The sequence below is a fragment of the Podarcis erhardii genome (genome assembly GCF_964252035.2).
Source record: "Podarcis erhardii genome assembly, chromosome: 9".
NCBI lineage: Eukaryota > Metazoa > Chordata > Lepidosauria > Squamata > Lacertidae > Podarcis > Podarcis erhardii.
The window spans coordinates 49,500,709-49,526,126 of record NC_138512.1 but is presented as its reverse complement, the minus strand read 5'-3'; the positions used below and the strand labels follow the sequence as shown (position 1 = coordinate 49,526,126).

The following is a 25,418-nucleotide window of genomic DNA, read 5'->3' as shown; positions in this document are numbered from 1 at the left end:
TTGGGACGGTTGGACAGTATTCTCGAAGCTACCAGCATGAGTTTGACCAAACTGCTGGAGGCAGTGGAAGACAGGAGTGCCTGGCGTGCTCTGGTCCATGGGGTCATGAAGAGTTGGACATGACTAAACGACTAAACAACAACAAATTGGATTTGGGGGCATACCAGTTTTTATAATGAGCAGGTCCAAAGGAGGACAGATCTCGATCAAATTTCAGCAAATACAGCTTTGTCTTATCGCTTCATGACAAGCTGTACCTGACAAAATCCCTTTTTCTGCACAACTTAGCATTTCTTTGAAGAGAATAAAGTAAATAAAAATTCATTTAATCAAATGTTGAAGTTCAGATACTTTTTATAAAATGATCGCAGAAACACAGAACCTAGCAAAGCTTTCACAGAAAGAATCACCTCAGCTTAGTGGTAGAAACATGTTTTGCAGACAGAAGGTCTCAAATTTAGTCCCCAGCATCTGGGGGGGGGGGTCACACAGCAGGTGCTGACAGTGATGAAATTTGGTGATTTTCGAGTCTGGATTTGGTGGGCTTATGTTTGAATGTGATGTGAACTTCTTCAGTAGCTTCAAAATGTGGCAAGCCAGTCCAACTGCATTTGGGGGCCCTCTGATGAATGGGGCCCTGTACCTTTGCTGCCAAACCTACCCCAGTGGCAGACCTTGGGATCTGATATTTCAGTGGCACCCTGTGCAATGTCAAAATTTGGCACCCCCCACTTATCATTCTCCATTCCAAAGTATAGTTGCAGCATCCCTTGTGGTGCCTCCAAGTCTCCATGCCGAGCACAACCGAACCAGTTGCAGTCCCATAAATTTACCTCTGCCTACCCTAACAGTACTGCTGAGAAAGATCTCTTCCTAAAATGTTGGGAAACTACTGCTAATCAGGGTAGTCAGTACTGAACTAGTTGAAGTTGGTATAAGGATCTCTGCTAAGCACCATTCTCATAGTCCCTAACTTGAAACAAACAGTTCCTGTGTTCAGACCAGCTTCCAAACCGACCTCACTCTATATCTTTATTCCATTCTGCTTTGTTGGCACGATCATTTCTATTTAAACTAGGTCAGAATACAAGATCAAGCCCTTCATGGGCAAATACAACTGTAGGATCAGCAAAACTAAGACAAAAGTAGATGTATAGGATAGCATGACATGAGGAGGTAAGACTGTCACCCATTACAGTACTGGAAATGAACTAGCAACAAGTTGTAACTGATACAATATGCTTCACTTACTCTGTTTTCCAACACCTAACTCCAAAGGTCAGGATTTATTAAGGCTGTGGCGCCTTCCACACTAGCAAAGTTGGAGCAAGTGGAAAGTTACAGATATGTTGCTGCAAATTTGTTGCAAGCTTGAGTGGTGTATTTTTTTAGTAATAATGATGAAGGAAGAACCAGCAGAAAGAGGAATATGGTTTTCACTTAGCCACACGGAATACTTCCAGCATGCAAGAACTGGATATGGAATACTGTTCAGAATCCACAGCTGGCCACAGGTGCCTTTCTTTTTGCAAAGAGAGACAATCTAGGTTCGTTGAGTGTTAAGCCACATGCGGTAACATTATAGAGCCTGGCAACTAGGGTGGAAAATGGTCAACCCAGCACTTGTCATAAAAAGTAGATTTGTGCAAAACAACATTTTCTTATTCCTGGATCCTCCCATATATGGAGCCGCATCCTCTTGTAAACTATCCCAGTCTGAATGGCAGATTTATTTTCACCATATATGAATACATGCAAAGAAATGATAGATTTGCACATTTATCTCTTTAGCAAATTAAGCAGAGTGAAATGAATGTCCAGAAGTGTCCCCAACATTCATCACAGATCCTTCCATACCAGACTTATTTTATATATTAAAAAACCACAACCATTTGAAGTAGAGGTTCACCACCATGTGATTTCCCTCTGTCCCCCTCAGTATTTAAATCATACATGATTGTGTTAGCACTGGACCATATATCAGAATATTCTAGGAAAACAAAATTCTTGTGCCACATGAACACTGTGTGTGTGTGTGTGTGTGTGTGTGTGTGTGTGTCCCCACCCCCAGCTCTCATAAGGCCTGTCCTGCACACTGTGAACCTCAGAACATTAACTCAGAAGTAAGATCAACTGTGTTGAATGGGACTTACTGCCAAACAAGTATACATAGAATTCTAGTGTTGGAATAGAATTGAGTTAAATCCAGACTTAGGGTGTTAAAGCTATGGTTTCCCAGTAGTGATGTATGGAAGTGATAGCTGGACCATAAAGAAGACTAATCACTCAATAATTGATGCTTTTGAATTATGGTGTTGGAGGAGACACTTGAGAGTCCCATGGACTGCAAGAAGATCAAACCTCTCCATTCTGAAGGAAATCAGCCCTGAGTGCTCACTGGAAGGACAGATCGTGAAGCTGAGGCTCCAATACTTTGGCCATCTCATGAGAAGGAGAAGACTCCCTGGAAAAGACCCTGATGTTGGGAAAGATGGAGGGCACAAGGAGAAGGGCACGACAGAGGATGAGATGGTTGGATAGTGTTCTCGAAGCTACCAGCATGAGTTTGACCAAACTGTGGGAGGCAGTGGAAGACAGGAGTGCCTGGCGTGCTCTGGTCCATGGCGCCACGAAGAGTCGGACACTACTAAATGACTAAACAACAACAAGACTTAGGGTAAAACCACTGAAATTAATGGGACTTTGTTAAATTATGCTGTAATCCTACCCTTTTTACCTGGGAATAAGGCTCACTGAATTCAATAGGCATATTTAGGATTGTTCTCTTACTTAGTAACTTGTGTCTCACCGATTTCAATAGTTCTGCTCTATAAGAATGACTAATGCCACTTTCACATCCTATATCAAAAGCACTCTTTTGCCACTTTAATAGTCATGGCTCTCCCCCCCCCCCAAAAAAAAAAAAAACACAACAACTGGCAACTGTAGTTTAAGAGTGCTGGGAGCCATAGTTCTGTGAGCAGCTCCTCATTCTTAGCACGCTTAACTAATAAAGTGTTATAAGAATATTTTAAATGTATAGTGTGGATATGACTTAAGTCCGTATTCAATCCCAGGTAGAGCTTTTATGCATAAGCTGCTTTTCTACGCAATGTGGCAAACACAAGTTCAAATCTCTGGCAAAGGTGACATCTTGAAAACGGATAAGCCCTGGGCAAAAGAAGGGTTAAGCACACCTCCCTCCCACCTGACGCTTCTCCTTTTCAAACGACTTCCTCCCCTGCTGCTTTGCAGCTGTTTGGCAGAAATGTTGGTTCCCAGACTTGCATTTCAGCTGAACGCCTTGTTGCACCCTCTGTTGGGTTTTATCTCTTAAGATCCTTAGGAAGAAATGTCTGAAATGCATGGCGGTAACTGCACTCTGCAAGTTTGACTCTATGAAAGAAAGAAAAATCCTCTCCAAAAAATAAAAAATTGAAAAGCCCTCTCACATCCAAATTTCTGGGCCAGATAAATTTGAGATGGAAAGAAGCCCAGATTTCTTACTGTGCTCGCAGACTAAATTGCACTAAATTATTTCATGCTTCACTACTACTGCATATTATCTGATGTCCTGTGAGTACTGGCCTATTATGCAGCACTGTGAACCCTGGTCTACCACGCTGAGCTTTCTTTGGGGCAGCAGTCCAAGAACTGCAGCACAGGTTGGATAATTTATACTTCACTGCCAGAGGGGGAAATGGCACTGGGACATGCTTGTACGCCAACTCCAGCTGGGCTCACACCTCTTAAACACTCTGAAAAGGGAATAGCGTTTCAAAGTGTCTTGCTGGAGGTTTTTGGGTTTTTTAATAGGGCACAGCCACCTCCTTCGTGAACATGGATCATTTCTGGCCCTTCACAGTGGGTCCTTGCGAATGGTGAACAAATCAGTTATTGAGATCACATAACCCACACAGCTGTCTCTGCTTAACCGGTGGGCTGGTATGACCATATCCTGATCATGGACCCGGTTCAGAGGCTACCTCCCTCCCAGGACTTCAGCTGCCAGAATTTCACTGATTATTATTTTTTTAGGAGGTCAGAGGGCTGCTCATATTCCCTCTTCTGGGCCAAGCAGCTACAGACAGACAAGACTGATATACAGGCTTGATTTGCATGCAAATTCACTCTGACATCTACTCAAGTTTCACAAGCCTGATGCAGCAAACAGCAGTCCATTGCGGGCATCTTAGGCTGGGAGCTTGCCGAGGCTTGGAAAGCCAGTCAGTCTATCCATGACAACCTCACAACACAACAGTCACTGGTAAGAGAAGTGCACATGCTCATTAGTTACAATAAAAGTTAGCATTTATATACCACTTTGAAGTGCTCACTGTGCATCACGTCAGTTGTATTGCTGTAATCACTTGCAATTAAATGCTGCAATCCATGGTATTATTCCTATACTTCAGATGCAGAGTAGGGGAATGGAGGAAGGTGGGACAGTGCCTACAGTGAGTGTGGGCCAAATATAAATCAAGGTTTATTGGGCCAAATATAAATCAAGGTTTATTCACTGGGCGATTTTTAGTAGATTGTTAGCGGGGGGGAATATTTGAAAAAGAATTATCTAACCCCTCCACCTGAGGGCTTAATCTCACCTCCCCACCCACACGATTTTTTCAGACCTCGCAAGACTTAACCGATTTTAACAGCATCACCAAAACTAACTAACACTCTATCTATCTATCATCTATCTATCTATCATCTATCTATCATCTACACACAGGGGCGGGGGAGAGAGAGAGAGACCACTGGACAGAAGTTTAAACCTATCTGCCCAGCTTAGTGCCCTAATGGGAATGCAAACTATCCCATTCCCAATCGTCGGACTAATCATCTGATGGGCAGAGAGAAGGCCATAACCTACCATCTCAACTGGCCTTCAAAGATCAGCAGAAGTTAGGCCTGTGTATCTCATGTGTGTGGCATTTGTGTAAAAAATAATAATAAAGTGGGACATGTTCCTGTTCCAGTTCCTGTTCCAGTTAGTCAGGTATACTCTGGGTTTAAGGTTCTTGTGCTGCTATACAGAGCACTGAACAATTCCATATCTGCCTTAAGGACTGCCTGAGCCCTGGTGCCCCAGCTCAGTCACTGAGATCAGAGAGGATGGAGCAGAGTATGAAAGTTCAATTAACAGGTTGTCTAGAAGCAACTGCAGTGACATATAAGGAAGAGAGAGACAGAAGTCAGGGCTTCTGTGATACACTAACACTTGAATTTATCCACAAAACACTTTGTTTGCATCTCTATGCATAGTCTTTTTTCTGTTTAATTGTTTCATGCCAAAGCATCTGCATTCTCCCTCCTTCTTAATCCACTTCTTAAACTCACAAAAACCAACTCACCCTGTGACAACAACCAAATCTCTACTTTACATAGACATGGGACTCTGTGGTTTTATCTTAAGGGGAAATTGATTACATTTCACAAACTGCAAAATAGCAGGAACCAACTGAAATTTGAAAGAGCAACAAAAACTAGAACCAAAATGGATTCCTGAATTCACTGTACAGATAAAACTAGCTCATCAGTGAACTAGAGTCCTTCTGTGCGACATAGTAACTTTCCTCCGCAAGTGGGTTTTCTACATGGACAACATCTTTAGATTAGATTACTACAACACATTATACGTGGGGCTGCCTCTGAAGATGGTTCGGGCCCTCTAACACACCAGGAATCAGTGTAGCACCATATTAAACAGGATGAAACCCTGCCAATTTCCCTTACGAATACAGGCACTTTTCATGAAGGTTGCCATAGCATTTGGACTAACACAGCTAGTTGGTAAGCTCTCCGAGGCGAGGCTGCTTTCTCTGTAATGCTTCTCTTTCTCCACAGCAGTTTTTTAAATTATGAAATCTTAATACTCTGTTAAATTGCTTAATAAAAAACCTAATTTATTAACTAGTGTTTTTTAAGCGTCAAGACTTTCACTGAAAGAAAAATATGAACCAGTGTTGGCTGAAGCCGGTGGAGTTTTCCATTTACTTGTATGAATAAACTAGAAATGTTGTATGCTTAACAATTTGAAAAAAGGAAATAATTTTTTAATTTAAAATGATTAATACATACGGAGCAACATAAAGAATGGAAAAGAAATGGTTTAAGCCATATGGTGGCTGGAAAAGTTATTTTAAAAGCCTTGGCCTCAAAGCTGCTTGATGACTGAAAACTACCTTTAATTCGCTACGCTATTTAATATTAAGCATCATGTAATTTGCTTTTAGAGTGTAAGGTTTTATATTCAAACCTCCCCCACATTAAAAAAAAATATCCTTTTTCAATGGTAGAGAACAAATAGGCTTCAGATCAACAGAGTTTTCTGCAGGTTAGAAAAGATTGCATGCTTGTTAAATACTTAAGAGGCCACTTTTCGTGATAACCTTATTAGTTGCTAGTGCCCTTCTCAATGCACACAATGAATATTGTACTCAGACTCCTCCTGCGTTGCCATACATATGTTAAATGCTCACCTCCAAGCATACACAAGGTGGCTAAGCTCCCATTTTTCCAGGGGTTCCCGTTACCTATGCACATGTTCTTGTATATATGGGAGCACGTTGCAGACAAATATCAGGGAAGGTAGGTTTGTCACCATCCTCCCGTTTGTATGGAAAAGTGCCCTAATGACTTCAGTCTTCAGCCAAGGGACTCATGGCTTGATTGGTGCCTTCCTTGCAATAAGACTCAACAACCAGCAAAAATCGTATAAGAACATGAACATGGCATGCTGATATCTGCTGTATGTGTATCTTACTTTGGAAACCCATCCCAATCAAAACCTGATTTCTTTTGCAGAACAAACATTTAGGGTACCTTCTTGCCTGGGCTGACTTTCAATGGCCATGGGCAGTTTTTGTTGTTGCTGTTGCTGTTATTTTGAGCAAATCGTTATTTGATTGTGAAGCTTCTTCAACAAAAATAATGCAGCTAGTTTTACCCAACCTCTTCCTTCAGCGGGTAACATAAAAACCAGGAGATAACACTTTTTTTAATTCTCTGAACATCCAAAAGATCAGTACAAAAAAGTACCTCTGGATTGGATTGAGATGGTAATGATTCACACGCGCTGTTCATCAAAAATACTTTCTAGTTTTAAAAAGTCAGCTGATGCATATGGTTAAATTGCTGCTGTCTGTACTTCTTAGCAATTTCCCAAAGGTCAAGTCATGATAATACAAAAATAGAGTGAAGAAAATGATAAGAGAATAAGTACTGCTGTGTTTTATCAGAACAAGGACCATTTAGTCCAGAATTCTGTCTCCAACAGTGGCCTCTGGGAAGGCTCACAAATTTGGGAAGGGGTTAGGCTTGATGCAAAGAAGTTACTCTCTTCTAGCTATAATTGTATAACACACAACAATTTAGTTATAGCATGGAAAACTTGGCTTAACCCAGCAGTGGTCCTAGGTTTTGGATAGAAAGTTCTGATGTGTAATTATCTAATTTACTCAAACAATTGCTTTCTGGAATAGAAGTAACTGACTTATCCAACTGTGTTCTGGCAAGGCCCAATGCCTCAGTCCACGATTGTTTAGAGTTGAGCCATTCTAAAGTTTAGAAGCCCTGCAGAAAATATATTTATCATTCTCTGATGGCTTCTGACATTGCTTCATTTTCTACAAATCACAGTTGAGCTATGTATTCTGTTCAGAGTTACGGACGCCTATGTTTGGCTCTCTTTTGGATGATGTGCTTCATTTTCTACAAATCACAGTTGAGCTATGTATTCTGTTCAGAGTCACGGAATCCTATGTTTGGCTCTCTTTTGGATGATGTACAAGGAAAAGCCAGGTACCAGATCAATGCAGCTATGAATATGGTTGGTGATATTCTCTAACCCAGAACAAAAGCATCTCCTAGTGGGACAACTAGTGCTTTACTCCAACTCAGTTTACTTAGAAGTACTTCTTGGTTAGGGTGTAGACAGCTTTAGTGAAGGAAATCTGAATATTCAGGTAGAGCTAAAGCCCTCCAAACCTATTTCAGAACACCCAAGTACAAACCAAACAATATATACTATGGGATCAATAGCATCTTCTGGTTGCTTCATGCTTATCGTTTAAGCTGACATTAAACTATAAAGCAATAATTTGTGTGCTTTGCCTTCTGAGGATGGAGGACACAGAGTTCCAGCTCATAAATGGTGTTCACATTGGGCACAAGGATGAACATGTGCACATTAAGGAACCTTTGTTAGTCGAGTCCATTAACTTCAATGAATCTAGCAGGGCTAGCATTGAATACCACAATGCTGTTGGAGTGATGGCAGCTACTCTTTATTACCAAAACACTGAATTTACAAGGAAGGAACTGCTGGTGAAAGAAGACAAATCTAGTAAATGGAATACATGAGATGCTAACTCATTCCTCTTTTGAATCACCAGATCAGTCAGGAGAAGAAATAGTTATCTGGAATTCTCTTAGACTGAGAAGTTTCGCAGTAAGTATTTTCTCATTGCGTATCTTCTGGAAGCTCCACAGACTTTTAAGAACCTTGTCATATTTCCAGAACTTGTCTAAATTTCTCATTAAACTTCCCATTTAACTGAGTAATTCAAGTAGGGTTGAATTTTCATCTCCCTTATCTGGGAGTAAGAAAAGCCTGCAGTCAACAGTCCTCCTTGACTTTGAACAAATCTCTACTCAGCCTGGGATTCTACTCAATATTGTAAGAGCTCGGGGGACTGCTTATTTCACCAACCATATCACTGCATCCTATGCTTTGGTGTGAAGAGTCCTTCTCTTACATTATCCCAGTATTGAAAATCAATCCTCAGCCCCTTCTGGGGAAACTTAAAAGGAGTTTGTAATTTGGCTTTATTTTCTAAAAAGTCTTTCCAAGATTAAACTTGGCAAACATGCTCTTAGTTTTAGATGCTTTTCATGTCTGTGGGTGCTTGCGTCATGCTTATACAATTGCACACAGAGAACCACTTGTGTCTCATTATACTGAGTGTACCACCATCTTAATGGAAGACATTCAACTGGATTCCATCTTATTTGTGTTTCAGGTTTGTTTATTTCAGTGCAGGTGGGAGTGGGGGGAGGCCACAGCAATAAATCAGGTCAGGCTAGAGTCTACGCCTCACCTCTCAGCATGAGAGATAAAGCAGAAACACAGAGAGGGAGGTGTGGACCTGATGAGGAATCAGAAATATTAGAGAAGCAGAAGAGGGGAGAGAAGGTGGAGAGGAATTGTAAGAGCACATTTCATCCTGATAGCAAAATGAGCAGTTTGTTGGGACAAAGCTAAGTGGGTGGAGCCCTCTAAAGCAGCATCTGAAGAAAAATAAGAGCAGAAAGGGGATCGGGAGGGAGAAACCCTCACACTTTGAACAAATGAGAAGACAACAAGAAAGAGAAATATTGGAGTCAGGGGTTGGGACAAAAAGCCCTACTGGAGAACCTATAACAGGAGACTGGAACATAAGGAAAGTAGGGATAGGACACATCATAAAGGACAAGCCTGTGGAAGGAGTCCAATGATGAGAAGTAAGTTTGCACTCTTGTAGCACTGGCCCCCATCCAGTATACTCTGAAGCAAGCATATGCTGGCACTTGGAGGATTCTTGTGGTGAGGGCTGATAAACACAGAGGCCTCATCCACAGTTCTGCTTGTCCCATGCCTAGAAAACGTGGGTCTGAGTCCTTCCCCACTTGTCCCATGTTTTCTAGGCATGGGTGCAAGTAGTTTTGCCTCCCCCCCCCCAAAAAAAAAAAACCTCCTGTTCTTTAGTGATAAAGCAAAACAAAGGAGAATCCACAGAATACCCGGTTGCCATTTGTTCCAAATCAGCACAAAGTTTTCCTGGGGTGGGGTGGGAGAAGTCAGGGAAAAATGGAAGTGTGGATAAGCCCAGAGTGAATGCAACAGGGAGTTTTAGGCTCAAGCACCAGCACATCAACAGAAGATCACAAAAAGGCTTTGCAGGGTAGAAGCCATAATGTCACAGTAGCATCTCCATGGCTGCTACTTTGAAAATCATGTCCACTTAGAACATTGAGTTAAATGCGGCTTCGTTCCCCACAAGTGAATAGCACTGATTTCACTGGGTTTCCACAATTATGAATTATGAATGGTCTCATTCGTCCATTGACCACAATCCAATACAGAGCTAGGCACACTTAAGCCCCCTGTGCCGTGAATTACCGCTCACAAATTCAGTTCAGAGAAAATTAAGAATCATTAACCGTGCACTAAAATTATACAGGTTTCAATGAGGCTTAATCGCACTAACCTTTGGTTTATGACTCGTGTGTTTTAAAAAATCAAGTTGCGCAATGTACACTTTAATGCATGTGATCGAAAAGCTCAGAAAGCCTGTGAATGGAAATAGAATACAGATATCTGTTTGTGTGCTCTTCTTGTAAGACAATGTAAGTCTTCCTGGCAAGGCACAGAGTGTCCCCCACAGGTAAAGAAACTGAGAAGTGTAGGTCAAGGGAAGCTTAAAAAGCCAAGGGTTCAAAAGACACAATAGATGTGCCACGATATTTATTTATTTTTAGTGCTGAGCAGAAATATTCAGTCCAGGATTGTTTCTTCAGCACTTTGGGGGATGAGGTGGCAAAAGCCTCTCCAAAGGTTGTACTAATCTGGGGTGGGGGGCCAAGAGAAGTGGTGGAAGTCACAATACTATAGGGTGATAGTTGGCGCTTACACTTTGATGAGCTAGATGTTTTTTCCTTCCTGTTTTTAACTTTGAGAAAAGTGACCACTCCAAGCAGTTGACTGGCTGCCATTTGCAAATGAGCTAGAATGCCTAATGGAAATGATCTTAATGATCTTGAGCAACTGAGATTAAAACACTCTGTAACCATAGCACAACAAGGCCACTTTATTTAATGTTTTATTTTATTTTTTAAAAAAGAATCTGATTTCTTGCAGTTAGGAAAGTGATGGAAAAGTGCATTGGTAGTTGTGGGTTATCCAATGGCTAACTTGCAGACAAATCAGGATGAATGCTGGGAGAATGTGCATTGTCATTTAACTGTCCAGCAAAAAAATCTGAACAGATGCTCAGTAAAGCTCAGATATAATCTAACCTCCTTGTAAGCTTTCTGCAAGCAAACCAGGTTGAGCACCCTATAAATAAGTCATCTAGAAGAGCCTGATGTTGTAAAAAAGAAAAAGAAATGAATCATTATAACAGAGGGAGGGAAGGGGGGGGAACCTTAGCTACCTCATCAAATGTAAATCTACTCACCACTTGAAAATATTGCCACTTTCACCCATCCTCTGAAAGTCACCAATATTATCTCCCCATCTTCATAGAAGTTAGTAATTCTCACAAGGGTGGGTGTGTGCAACCCAGTCGGATGGGTGGGGTACAAATAATAAAATTATTATTTTAAAATTATTATATGAAGGGGGTTCTGCCATTTTTTATACTGCCATTTAGTTATATTCTCAAGGCTATTCATGCACAAAAATAAAAAAAATTATAATTTAAATGCAAAAAAAGGTAAAAGCCATAAAAATGTAAAAACAGCATAATACCATCAACAGGATTTAAAAAGCGTCTGAGGAGATTTTTGGGGAAATAAAACAGCCTTTGTGTGGAACTGAAAGAACAACAAAGTAGGTATCATCTAGGTAAACCATTCTGGGGAGAACTTGTGTTGTTAAATAAATATGGAAATATTTGACATACATATATATCTGCCCTATGAAGAATTATATATAACTTTCCAAGCCCTATATGTTTAGCAACGTAAGATGAATCAACAAAGGCTAACAGGTATTGTATTTTGCCCATCATGTAAATGTTTCTTTCTGAAAAGCGCTTAAAGCTCTTAAATACTTAGCTTATATTTTAAACTTTGTTATGTAATACTTTGTCAGGCCAACAATATATAGAGCATGGCTCTTAAGTTGTTACCATGAAGATTTACAAAACATAAAGCAGTTAAAATGTAAATACAAATGAAGGCTCAATGGGCAGCAAAATTATCTTAAGACATGCATATTCTGTAGAGCCAGGAAACATGCTTTTATGTTTTGTAAAATTTTGTTGTAGTGATTGCCTCAACTTTCTGGAATTTGATATTCTGGAGTTCTATTATGTATGTAAAGACAATTGTCTTGTGGCTCTTGCTGAACAGAGATTCTTAATTAGCTATATTCCTTTGTTGTCTGGTGATTATCTTTTATCTTCTCTGCTTGAAATTAGAAGACTAATAAGATTTAATTTTTTAAAAGACTCCTGCTTCTCCTAAAAGGAAACCTCCAGTTGAAGGATTTAAATTACCAGACTGCCCTCTAGTGGTAAACCCTTCTGTTTCTTTCTACTACAAGACGACAAAAAGAGTTTTCTATACCATAATCATCACATGAACTACTGAAAAAGCTAAATCTTTTGAAATGTGTTTTTTCTTTCATAATTGCAGAACATAACTATTAAGGTGCTATGAAAATACACCATAGCTCAAGTTTCTAGAATGACTTAAAGTCCAAAATTAGTTGCACAGAAAAATATATTTTATAGAATCAAATAATAGCAGAGTTGCAAGGGACCACGAGGGCATCTACTCCAACCCCCTGCAATGCAGGACCTGAGATTAAGAGTCTCATGCTCTACTGACTGAGCTATCTCAGCTGAAAGCTTAGTTACTAACCTTATGCACTGAGTGTTACATCAGAGCTCTCTGCAGCCCTAGATGAAAGACCTTTGTGGGGCAGAGAACAGAAGTAGATAGCAACATGGCAGACCTTATATTAACAAAACTAGAGACTGCACAGAGTGCACTGCTTAAATTAAGTACACTAAGGCGCTAAAATTTATGGAGGATAGAGCCATCAATTGCTACTAGGCTGGAGGAGACTCTTGAGAGTCCCATGGACTGAAAGAAGATCAAACCTGTCCATTCTGAAGGAAATCAGCCCTGAGAGCTCACTGGAAGGACAGATCCTGAAGCTGAGGCTCCAATACTTTGGGCCACCTCATGAGAAGAGAAGACTCCCTGGGAAAGACCCTGATGTTGGGAAAGATGGAGGGCACAAGGAGAAGGGGACAACAGAGGACAAGATGGTTGGACAGTGTTCTGGAAGCTACCAGCGTGAGTCTGACCAAACTGCGGGAGGCAACGGAAGACAGGAGTGCCTGGCGTGCCCTGGTCCATGGGGTCACGAAGAGTCGGATATGACTAAACAACTAAACAACAATAAGAGGGCTATGCTATGCCTTCATGGTCAGAGGCAGTGATGCTTCTGAATACCAGTTGCTGGAAACTCCAGGGGGCAGAGAATGCTTTTGTGCTTGTATCTTGCTTGTGGGTTTCTGACAGGCATCTCCTAAGACCCTGTGAAAACATGGTGTTCAACTAGATGGGTCATTGGCCTGAACCAGCAGACTCTTCTTAAGTTCCAAAGCCAACAGAATTCCTGCTTTGTTAGCATTCAACTTGATGATGAGCTCCAGAGAACTCAGAATAATACTCTCCACCATACTCGGTAGAATTACTCTATTGAGCAGGCTTCTCCAGTGTGAGAAAGCCCATTCCAAGGTAGATTAGTCAACAGTGCTAAGCACTGTTTGAAGGTCAGGGCTCTCGCCAATCTCTGCCCAGAGCAATCCTCCCAGCTAAATACTCTGTGCAACCCCCTAACAAGACCCATCTATTTTCTCTCAATCATATGTGGCTATTTTTCAATCTTAGTCATACAAATATGTAGCCCTGTGCATAGTACCAAGTACATGTCCTTTCTTTCAGCCACATCCTCTCTTCCTTCCCAGCCCCAGCCCCTTTTGGGGCAGGAGACCCACACATACCGTAGACAGAACAGCTTGGCCTATACAGATTGAAGCACATGCACTATCCTGCTAATGTGCAGGAGCTTGTATTCAGGCCCTCTTGGACTCTCACTAAGATGTACCGGTATGTGTTGGCCTTGATCTTTCCTTAGTCTGCAAGTAAGGGAAAGTAACTGCAGAAGAAACTCCAAGGATCATGCTGTTTTGCTACTGGAAAACAAAAGCTAAAAAGCAGAAACAAGACAAAACAAGACGAAAGGTCCATGAGTAAAGCCAGGCTCTAGCCTATATTGCTAATGCAAAGCTTTTCCTACTATAGGATAACTTTCCACAATTCTAAGCCCATTGCCACCAAATGTGAAGGTTCATGTGCCCAAAACCAGCAAGAAGCTACAAATGAACTCCCTCCCAGACGAAGGGAAATTCAACCAAAATGTAAAACTGAATCTGACAATAAGGAGGAGCACAGTCTGAAACTCAAACCTTCCAGTCCCGAGTGACCTTTCTGGATGAATTATAAACCACTGATTTAATATGTCATCAACTGCCAAGGCTTTTGGGGGGGGGGAGTGGTGGGATATAAATACCTTCCGGGGGTAATTTGTGTGAAATGGAACAGCTTATTAGGTATTCTTTCATTGAAAAGACATAAACAAGGGTCTCAGCCACATACAAAAAAAAAAAATCCCCAGGCAAACTTTATGGTCTGATTTCTCAGAAATACACTGGAAAACTAACAGAAAAGCAAGAAATAGGGCATCTCACAATGCTTTGTTTGCATCAATGAAATACAATACAGGACCACGCCCAGCAAATATTTAACCAGAATGCCACAAACCAGCCCAAAGAGAACATTCATATTCCAAGTATAAATAGATTAAGCATAACACCAAACAAGAGTACAACTCCTTCACGTATCTATCTCTCAACTTTTATATTGGTTCCAAACATTTAATCCCATCCTTGAGACTTACTTCCAGGTAACTGTGTGTAATCTATCATTTGACCTACCTTTCTAGTCATCCCTTCCTCTAAGGCAGTGGTTCTCAACATGCAGGTCCCCAGATGTTGTTGGACTACAACCCCCATCAACCCTGCGCTCTGGCCTTGCTAGCTAGAGGTGATGGGAGTTGTAGTTCAACAACATCTGGGGACCCACAGGTTGAGAAAGGCTGCTCTAAGGAACCCACAGAAGCATATTTTCCTCTACAGTAGTTTAGGTCAGGGGTGACTAACCTGTGGCCCAGTGTTTGCCGTTTGACGTGAAACAGGAAGTATCAACCTGCCACTGCTGCTGCCGCCGCCAGCACCACCCACCCTGCCACCTCCATTGCTGTTGGAAAAGCAGCACCAGCATCGGTGCCAATTTGAGGTGAGATCTCACCAATTTCCATTGGCAGAGGTCGTCAAGGGGGGTGCTGCCTCAGTAGCTTCCAGTGTCTTAGAACAGCCTTGGAGAGTGAACACGGGGCAAGGCTTCTTCTTTCTTTGGCGATCACTTGTAGCCGAGTAAGATTGTCTTCCATGAACATGGTTTTAACAGTGAGTCCATGAGTAACTTGCTCCAAAGAGTCGGAAGTGAAACGAGGCATTTTGAACTTCTGCCTAAGTCCTTCTCTCCTAGGCTTGGCCCCTTTCGGACAACTGCAGTCTCTCAAAGGGCCAACTCTCTGGCCTGAAGATGGTGACTTCTCCTGTGCTCCATGACCTCCCTCCCGCCTGGTGTATTCCTTGCTCTGTCTGACTGATCTTGCCCTCAAAAGTACAGTCAACTTGATTGCTTATGACCAAGAAGCATTTGGCTGTGAAACTGCCGGTCACTAGTCCAGCATTCCATGTAAGAACCTGTTTTATACTTGACAAGCTTTTATGCTGAAAACACTAGCCTCAACAGGCACTGTGTCCACCAAATGGACCACAGCCTACCAGGGCCGTCTTACCCATAGGCGCTAGGGGTGCAGGGCACCCAGGCACCGGGCTCTCAGGGGCACCAGGTCAAGAGTCCGGGACCAGAGTTGAGTTCTAGGGAAGAGCCTGTCCATTGGCTGGAGCACCACAGAGGGCTCTTCTGCTGCGGATGGCTCTGTACCGTGTGTTCAGGGGTGACCGAGCCAGCGAGACGCTGAGGCGGCTAGCCGGCTCCACCCTCTTGCGCACCTGAGATTGGGCAACCTGGGGGGGGTCACCAAGTGGGTGTTTGCACCCCGGCGCCGCATATGCTTCAGACAGCCCTGCAGTCTACCTTTTAATCCAGTGAAACTGAATGTTGAAAGATTCAGGACACATAAAGAAAGAACTTCTTCATGCAGTGCGTAGTTAAACTACGGAACTCTCTTCCACAGGAGGCAGTGGTGGCCACCAACTTGGATGGCTTTAAAAGAGAATTAGACAAATTCACAGAGGTTATCAGTGGCTACTAGCCATAATGGTTATACTCTGCCTCCACAGGTGCCAATTGCTGGAAATCACAGGAGAGGAGAGTGTTTTTGTGTTCAGATCCTGCTTGCAGGCTTCCCACAGGCATCTGTTTGGCCACTGTGAGAACAGGATGCCGGACCAGATGGTCCATTAGCCTGACCCACCCGTCTCTTATTATGTTCTTACATTTCACATATCCTCTAACCTTGAATAGAACAGACAGACAGAGAGAGATGTGTTTCATGAATTTCAAAAATAGAAGCAGAAGCAGAAAAGCTTTGAGGTTTTGTTTGTTTACTCCCCTTTTTTCTTGTTTTATGGAAATTAACAAGAGCAATTCTCAGAATTATGTTTTCACCAATAGGTGGAGCTAGCTATTCTTCTATCTCCTGCAAAGTAAAATCAGAAAGTTGTGGGAAACCATCAGTTTTCCATATTGTAGAGACATTTATTAGAGAACTTCAGAGCAATAAAATACCAGAGCACTAAGGTGAAACAGGAATAGGTAAGTGTATGAGGGTTAAGTTGGACAGTGAGCCCTATTCGGAAACCCTCTTTGCAACCGAAGTATTTAATTAAGACTTGCATGTCAAAATATATTACATTTTAATGAAATTTCACTCATGAACAGACATTTACTGGGAAGCATCTGTCTTCAGCTTTGTTTTTAAATGGAGACAGATAACAAATCATCAAGACACATTTGTGTAAAAAGACAATATGAATAATATACTTACCATAATTTATGTGCCAAACAAGTATTCACCATTTATGAAACCCAGGGGGTGCTACTGGTAATGTTTCTTTTGAGTGAAATCCAGGTGGCAGATTTATAACTTTCCTGGTTTATTGAAATAGTTTGGTTAGGAAGGAGAGAAAAATGTGTGGCTTTTGTAGCCGAGGAGGAGAATTAATGAGAGCACGAGATATCTTTATACTGCCTGATTTTGTTTCACACTCCCTACTTCCAAATGAAGTTCCAGGGGCTGCCTTTCAGGGTTTAGTATCTTTTCATTGAGAGAGCATGGAGAGATGGCAGATTTATTTACAAAGAGGATGGCAAAGGTCAAGATAAGAAAGCAGCACGGCACACATCCAATTGCCAAATGGCAACTTGCAGAGCACTCCCCAAAGGCTCTAGTTAACTCCCACTATAAATATATACATTTATAGAGTACATCACTGGTGGGTAGAGAGGAAGAAAGACTGCTGCAGCAGGCACCACACTTGACCTCACGCATTTCCAGACTGTCATATTCCAGCCAATTCAGGCTGCACAATTAAAGCTCACTTAGAGCTCTTGTGAAACACAAACCCATTTTCATCCAAACACTGGACTTTTTGAGATAAGGAAAGTGATGGAGAAATGCATAGGGTAACTCTTGCTTGACACAACTTCGTCTAATATCCCCACAAAGAAATCAGGATGAATGCTCATTAAATAGTGGACATCATCTTTCTGCAGACCAGTCAGGCTGAATGTTCATTAGGCAGGTTGCCTGGAAGCGACCTTACACAAAGTATTAGTGCTGCCCATCTCTTGCATGCTGAAGGTCCCCGGCTCAGTTCCTTCCATCGACAGCTAAAATAGATTCCAGGTCAGAGGTTTGGGGCAAGACTAGACAAAAACACCCATCGAGACAAACCATGACTAATCAAATCAGACTGAAAAACCCCAAAGCATGTTCCGCAATAAATCACGGGAAAGATTGTCTAAGCATGTTTAAGGATCCAAGACTACCACTCATCTTCCGTACTGTATATGTGTATTCTGTATGTGAAAGAGAAATATGGTTTCAATCTTTACCTTTTGCAGTCAAGACAAGAACCTTATTCATGATACTTATCCATTTAATCAAACAACACACAATGCAGGCTATGGTATGAATAAATTGTTCTGTGCTGGCTTTCTCAAGTCTGAGCCGCTTCTCCCCAAACCAATCTGCCCAAAAGGGCTGATAATTCCCCACTTTATATTAACAGTAAAGACTAAGGGCTCATCCGTAATTCTACTCATCCCATGCCCAAGCACAAGTTTTCCACTTGCCTGTGCTTTCTAGGCACAAGTCCCAGTGGTTTTGCCTTTGCTGCTTTCCCCCAGAAAACTTTCTCTTTATCACTAAATTGGAACAAACTGTAATCTTCAGAAAATCCTCTTGCTGTTTGTTCCGATTCAGTACTAAACCATGGGGTTTTTCCAGGGGTAAACTGAAGTGTGAATGAGCCCTAAGGTATTCCTTTGGAGTCCTGGAAAGGAGAGAGACTTTTATTGGAATTGTGGATTAATTTTCTCATATTTTTAATGTCTTTAAATTAACTCTGCACGAAAAACATGCAAATTTTAAGTCATAATCATCATACTGAAAGTGAATCCTAACTGGACACTGAAAGCAGTACTGTAGTTAAATGTTCAAGGCCAAGTCTGTATCAGCAACTGAATATACCACTGTTCAAATCCAAAATCCACATACGGAATACAATCGTGATGAAGAAGCTTATTTATTTCTTGAGAATCAGAAATCAATAATTAGTTGAAATTGGTGGAGTTGTGATTGGATTCAATGTGATTGGATTCAATTTGCGGATCAAGGAAAATGTTCAGCTCTTCAGACTGTGATTATTAATGTCCACCTTTATTTGCTCTGTTTTGTTTTACACTGCTTTGTAACTGCATAAAATGTTTTTAAATTGTTTAATGGTTAAATTATTTGATACTTGGAGGCAGTAATTTATTCCTCTTATATATTTCTGGCATCATTCCATCAATGGTTGCCTTACCATTTTTAGTACCACAGTACAATCTCATTTATCAAAATGGCCTATTTGAAGCATCAGTTTAGATATATTCTTTACATAATACGCACTGGATTATTCAAGACAGTGTTATTCAGCATTGGGCCTCTAGATGCTGTTGGACTACAATTCTCATCTTCCCTAGCCAACTTAACATTGTTAGAGGACTCAAACTGAAGAACAGTGCTGTAAAATTTCGGAATGATTTCACATGTAGCACATTTGTTATAGAGAAGTACTCAACTTAAAAGCACTACCTTAGCCAGCACACCTAACTGGCTTCTGTGCCTTCTTCACATCTGACAACCCAAGGCAGCAGTATATTACAGTTTTGCCTGAATTTGATACCTATTTGAGTGGTAGCCATGTCTTCCTTTAGGAGGCAAGGGAGAAGCATGCCAAAATGTCTCCTCAGGGCAACATATATTCACTGCCTGAAGAAAAATCTGGAATGTTGAACTGGTTTTTCATTGGTAATAGAATCCAAACTGGAGGAATTTCTTACGCCAATATCTCAATGACTTTTATTTAATAGTAAAATATCAATGTGTCTCAATTCCCATCATGTGCAACACCTCCCCGCCACAACCACAGTATCAAGGAGATGGTAAAACATGGGTTTTACATTTAGATTTGAGATTTCCTCTTTACAACTCACAATAATATTTTTTAAATGGAAACTTGCAAAAGCCAACCTTGCTTTCTAAGATATCGCTTACAGTTAAATATTTACTATATTTAGCTTGCAGATAAAAGACCAAGGGTGCAGGAACTACTGTATTCCTTTGGAGTGCAGTGAATGTTTATTACTGACTCTGCTGTCAGAGTAAGTTTCTATACACGTCTTCACAAGGAGTTTACTCTTCCGGTGATTGCATTCAGAGGAGGAGAAATCTGAACCACTAACTGGAAGTCCCTGTAATAGCGATCCCGCTTGGAAGGAAGCCTGAACCCATATATTGCATCTCAGCCGGCTCCAACCACCACCACAGATGTCATAGTGGTTTGTCAGTAGAGACAAGGAAGGAAGGAAGGGTTAGGCTATAAAAAGGAAGAAAGTCTGTGAAAAGAATGTCTGAATAAATATGTATGTGGGTGTAGGCTAATACAAGGCAACTGGGATTGAGTTAAATGTAAAGTACAGTAGCTTGCATTTCCCCACTGACTCTCTGCTTCTAACTACTGCTCACACCACCAGTGACTACATTATACCATCAGTGGTTTCATTACATGCCGGCAAGCAGTGCGCTTTCATCGTAAAGGACAAACACATCTGTTCCAGAAGGGCAGGGGGTCACAGTCAGTACTTTGAGCGGAATTCTCTCTCTCTCTCTCTCTCTCTCTCTCTCTCTCAGCATTTTACTTTCTTTCAGCTTCTCGGATCATGCTGTGCAAACGCTATTTAACTCTACTAAGAAATGTCACCAATGCGGGTCACCTTTACAGGTGTACTTTGCCTGCCATGTCATGCTTCTCTTTTCTACAGTGATGGCTGGTGTCCATTAGGACTTGTAGGGCAAAAGGCAGGGAGGTCAACAGTGGATGAGTCAGGGACAACAAAAGGAAAAGCCAACCAATTCTAGTTTTTTATTCCTGTACTTATCGCTGCAAGCTGCTCCAATTGGAAGAGAACAAATCTCCTCAAAAGGGAAGACACAGGAAATGCCTCACATTCCTTCATTCCGATTGCTTAGCAACCGTGATTAAGTAGCTAAGTTTCCTTAGCAACAACAGCATCTCCAAATCAGCCTAATAAGCCTTGGAACAGGAGTTCCCAAACTGTGGCCCGCCAACTTCATTCCAGTGGTCCACAACACTTCTGTAAAAATAAAATTTAAGATCATGCAGAACCTAGCACAGTGCATTACAATTGCTACAACCGGCAGAAAAATCTTTGTGTGGTCCACCAAGAACCTGTCTGGGGACTGTTACCTTAGAATGCTTCCTCCATGCTTCGTTTTCTAACTTTATAGATGTCAATTAAAAAAAAAAAATTAAAGAAAGCTAAGAGTCCAGCCCTTCTGCTGCGGGCGTGGGGTGGGTTTAGGTAGGTAGGAGATAAAAGTGAAGATGAACTACAAAGTGTTCAAAGTTCTACCCCAAAATGAACTTAATTGACCTTTAGTTTTTTGATAATTATGAGGACTACTTTCAGAGATTTTTGAACTAGTTCATTCCAAGCACTGTTTTGAATTCCCATGTTAGTTCCAACTCCTTGACCTGAGAGGATAAATGACTTATTCTCTTATCCCCCAACTGCATTTAGCAGGAGTGTCAGTGGTCTGGCAATCTTCCCCATAAGGTTCCCATGACTTACAGGTATGTTCAAAGCAGCCATTTTAAACACTACCTTGTCTCACTGAATGAAATGAGGAAGAAGCCAGTAGCCAATGCTGTGCAACAAATCTTAAAAGGACTTAAAAACCAAGCACTTGTAACATTTGTCTTGCTGTTGAGAAAAATGGTCTCTCATTTCACTGGTTATACTGCAGACCTAAATGCAAACAGGAATGACAAATGTGGCAGTGCAGAGATTACTGTAATTGTCAAACATAACGCAGGTGTCCTTCATAAATGTCAGCTATGTAACAATGGTTCCTAAGAGATTGGAGTTTTACAAACCTGAACGTTCTATAAGCATTCATCATTGAAACAGACGAAGTGTCATCCCTATAGGCCAAAACAATGCCAAGCATTCTCAACCAGACACGTCCAGCCATCCCCAATTCTAAAATGGAAAACAGAATATTTGTTTTTAAATTATCATGGGAAGTCAAAGCAGAGTCCTACAGACTGGCTTGCAGATTTCAGCCAGAACCTCATTCTTTTTCCTCAGCATTTTCCAAAGGAAAAAGTAATAAAATGAACTATTTCAGAGAAGGGATAAATGCCACGGTTTTCCCTAAGGAAAATTGCTGTATCTTAGCAAGTTATATTAGGGTTCCGCAGTTGGTAGATAGACCTATGTAGACAGATACTAAAATAAATTGGCCAGTAAAATAGTAATCATAACACATTTTTCTCTTCAGTATAATCTTACCACATGGAGCCAATTTCTGTTTAGATGAAGAAACAGTAGGAAGTTTTTGGAACAGCAATATCATACACTGTGAATAAATGTATTTAATTATGATAGATAGGATTATTCATCAGACTGTTCATGGACTTTTACAATATTCATCAGAGTGCTCTGAAATCAGACACATTTCTGTATGTGAGTAATTTGGCATATAATGCTAGTGGCTGCTATGAGGATAGAGTAAGGTTTGGGAAATTAATATATTCAATTTACAAACGACAATACCAAAGACAAGGTTTCATCTGGTAACCATTTAGCAAGTGAATTATTCATCAATGGAGCTTGATTTGAACTTTAAATGTTCAAGTTTCAACAAACTATCATGCTGTTCTTGTGATCAATCATAGTGGGAGGTATAGTTAGCAAAGTGTCATCTCTTCAGCCTGCAAAAACTTAGATTCTTCAATTTCTCCAATCTCTGGAGAAAAAGTAGCAGGAAGGTGCTGTACCTGTGTGAGGTTGTCCAATGAGTTTATCCAACCAGGTCTCCCTTTACCATGGCTTATTTTGAACCCAGCTCAGTAGAACTTACCTCAGAGTCTGTTTGGGATACCAGGGTTCAGTCCTGAGTTGGAACATTGGAACATGTTCTTGGACTCAAACTCCCATCAGCTCCAGCCAGTATGGGCAATGCTCCGAAATAATGGATGCTATAGTCCAGACATGTTCAACCGGTCGACCGCGATCAACAGATGGATCCCTGGGGTGATCCTGGTTGATTGCAGGATTAAATAAAGTGGGCAAGGAATGTCATGGCCCCCGGCGCTCGGTCCCTCCGCTGCAGGTATGGCTGGTGATCGATTTTCTGTATACAGTGGTACCTCAGGTTACAGATGCTTCAGGTTACATACGCTTCAGGTTACAGACTCCGCTAACCCAGAAATAGTGCTTCAGGTTAAGAACTTTGCTTCAGGATGAGAACAGAAATCGTGCTCCGGTGGCACGGCAGCAGCAGGAGGCCCCATTAGCTAAAGTGGTGCTTCAGGTTAAGAACAGTTTCAGGTTAAGTACGGACCTCCGGAATGAATTAAGTACTTAACCCGAGGTACCACTGTACTCCCCTAAAAGAAGCTTAAGAATGCTGACCCCTCCCTAAAAAAGCTCAACAACTCTGGGCACCCCACCCCACACATGCTCGTCCTCCCTCCAATGACAATGGGTAGATCACTTCCATTTATTTATTTTTATACTGGAAGTAGATTGCAGTCTCTTGGGAGTTGGGAATATAGTCCATCAACATATAGTGAGCATCACGTTGACTATCCCTGACCTAATTTTTTATCCAACTCCTTTTCTAGTTGACACAGAACAGCTATACTCAGTGTTCCACCCTTCTGCCCTCTTCTTTTCCTTTTCTCTTCTATCTTCTATTTTTAGTGACTCCACAGAGGCCCAATGCTGTAACAAGATGCTCATCAATTATGAGAAGCCTCTTTTGTCCACAGTGTGGGTTTTCAACCACACAAATGGATGATGCATCTGTTTTTGAAAACATCGAGTTTTTCATTTATATATTTTTTTCTCTTTCATTTTGATTATACCATTGTTCCAGATCATTTTAATATATCACTGGTACAGTATGTGGGAAACACTTGTATCCGAGTAAGTATTCGCCAGTTAATGGTAACCTTTTCCATATGCCACACTCACCACAACCCAAGGTCTTGTTTCTTTAATCAGGTGGCTTATTTCCAATTTTGCAACCCACTGGGTGTTGGAAAACTCCCAGGGGTGCCTGCAAACTCCCAGGGGTGCCTCCAAGCATCCTCTGGTATGCACAACCCTGGAAAAGGCATCTCCCCCATTCTCCAGTGCGCTCAGCGACATAAATCAGTTGATCTATGCACACTAATCTTCTAGCTTAACACAGCAAGAAGCATGAAATATCATAGTCTAATCTACTATTTATTTACACACTATGTACAGCCAAAGGCATAATGGCGTCTGTTCTCTCCAGCTCTCAGAGAACAAACAAAACAAAAGTAAAAGCAAAAGCAAAAGTACAGACAATGAAAGAGAGAAGGCTGTCTTCTGTTCCCACAGTCTTCTCAGACAGGCATGGGAATTATACCAATCACAAAATGCAGCATCGGAGGAGTGAAATTGCCAACACTGGGGTGACAGGGAGACCTGTTTGAAAGAAGAAGTTATATGAGAAATCAGTAGGTGGGGAAAAGTTTGCCTCCCAACTACCTGTTCTCCCCTGCAGATGCCCTTCATCCCCGCTTTAATATTTTTAGATGAACACAAATTTGGCAACCCCCTATTTGCCTCATAATTCCACCTCACAATTAGACTAATTTGTTTATTACTTATTGAAACTGTTATCTCCAAGCAGCATTATCCAATAGGCATGTGCAGTGCTTAAAAGACTGAGTACACTGCTCCTGCTGACAGAACAGACATCCCAGGTCCTAAAGCACAGTTTGGCATGTTGCTCTTGTAGAACTCAACAGAGAGGAGGCCGAAGACAAAGATAGAGTTAGATGGCTCTGACTGTCACTGCCTCTTGCTCCACCTACTGTTTGGTCCTCCCAGCCCTCTGCCCCACCAGTGGGGATGGGTGGGAGATGTAAGACCCGCTGCAAAAGAGCCAAAATCTCAGCCCCCCCCCGAACTGCCCCCTAACAACTTCCCTGCCTAAAACTGGAAAAACAAAGGGTTGTCCCCCCTCCCAAAAGAATGATAGATCATTGGTAGACTAGTTTTGCTTGTGCAGACCACATGTATATGAACAAATACATATTTTGTACTAGTGTGTGGTTTATCTGATATACATAGTAGCGATCTACTTTCTCTGCCTAAGAGAGAAATACTACCAGATGTTTTACATTTAAGAAGCTGTTTTAGAAAAACTGAACTCTTTTTAGGGCTCGTCAACACTTCCATTCGCCCCACTGCTTTCCCCAGGAAAACCCATGGTTTAGCACCCATGGCAATTGGGTTTTTCACGGATTGCTGTTTGTTCCAATTTAGCACAAAAGAGCGGGTTTTCCACGGGAAAGTTGTGGGACGAAGGCAAAACCACTCAGACCCTTGCCTAGAAAGCATGGGACAAGTGGAAAATTGCTTGAATGCATGCATGCTTTCTAGCCCTTATAGATACATATTCTGTTTTACCGAAACCTCACCCTATATAGGTTTTGTTGAAAAATCCGTCTAAAAATATTGCCCAAATTTGGGTTGGTAGGCTCTCTCGCTTTGGAAAATCCAAAATGTACCCTTTTCCCAGATTCATACTCACAATTCACAGATGTGAATAGCAAGGAAAGGCTAGAGAGAGAGAGAGAGACCTTTCCCTGGTCTCTGCCACACTGCAGTGCCCTGAAAAAAATTGCACCTGCCATCCATCTTTGAGTTCT

The 25,418-nt window shown here is 41.5% G+C and overlaps 1 protein-coding gene across 1 annotated transcript in view; it reads left to right on the top strand.

Moving 5' to 3' along the window:
• Positions 1–25,418, top strand: part of LOC309350338 (putative CENPB DNA-binding domain-containing protein 1) — a 136,096-nt gene that overhangs the window by 24,002 nt on the left and 86,676 nt on the right. The gene's annotated exons all lie outside the window — the stretch shown is intronic.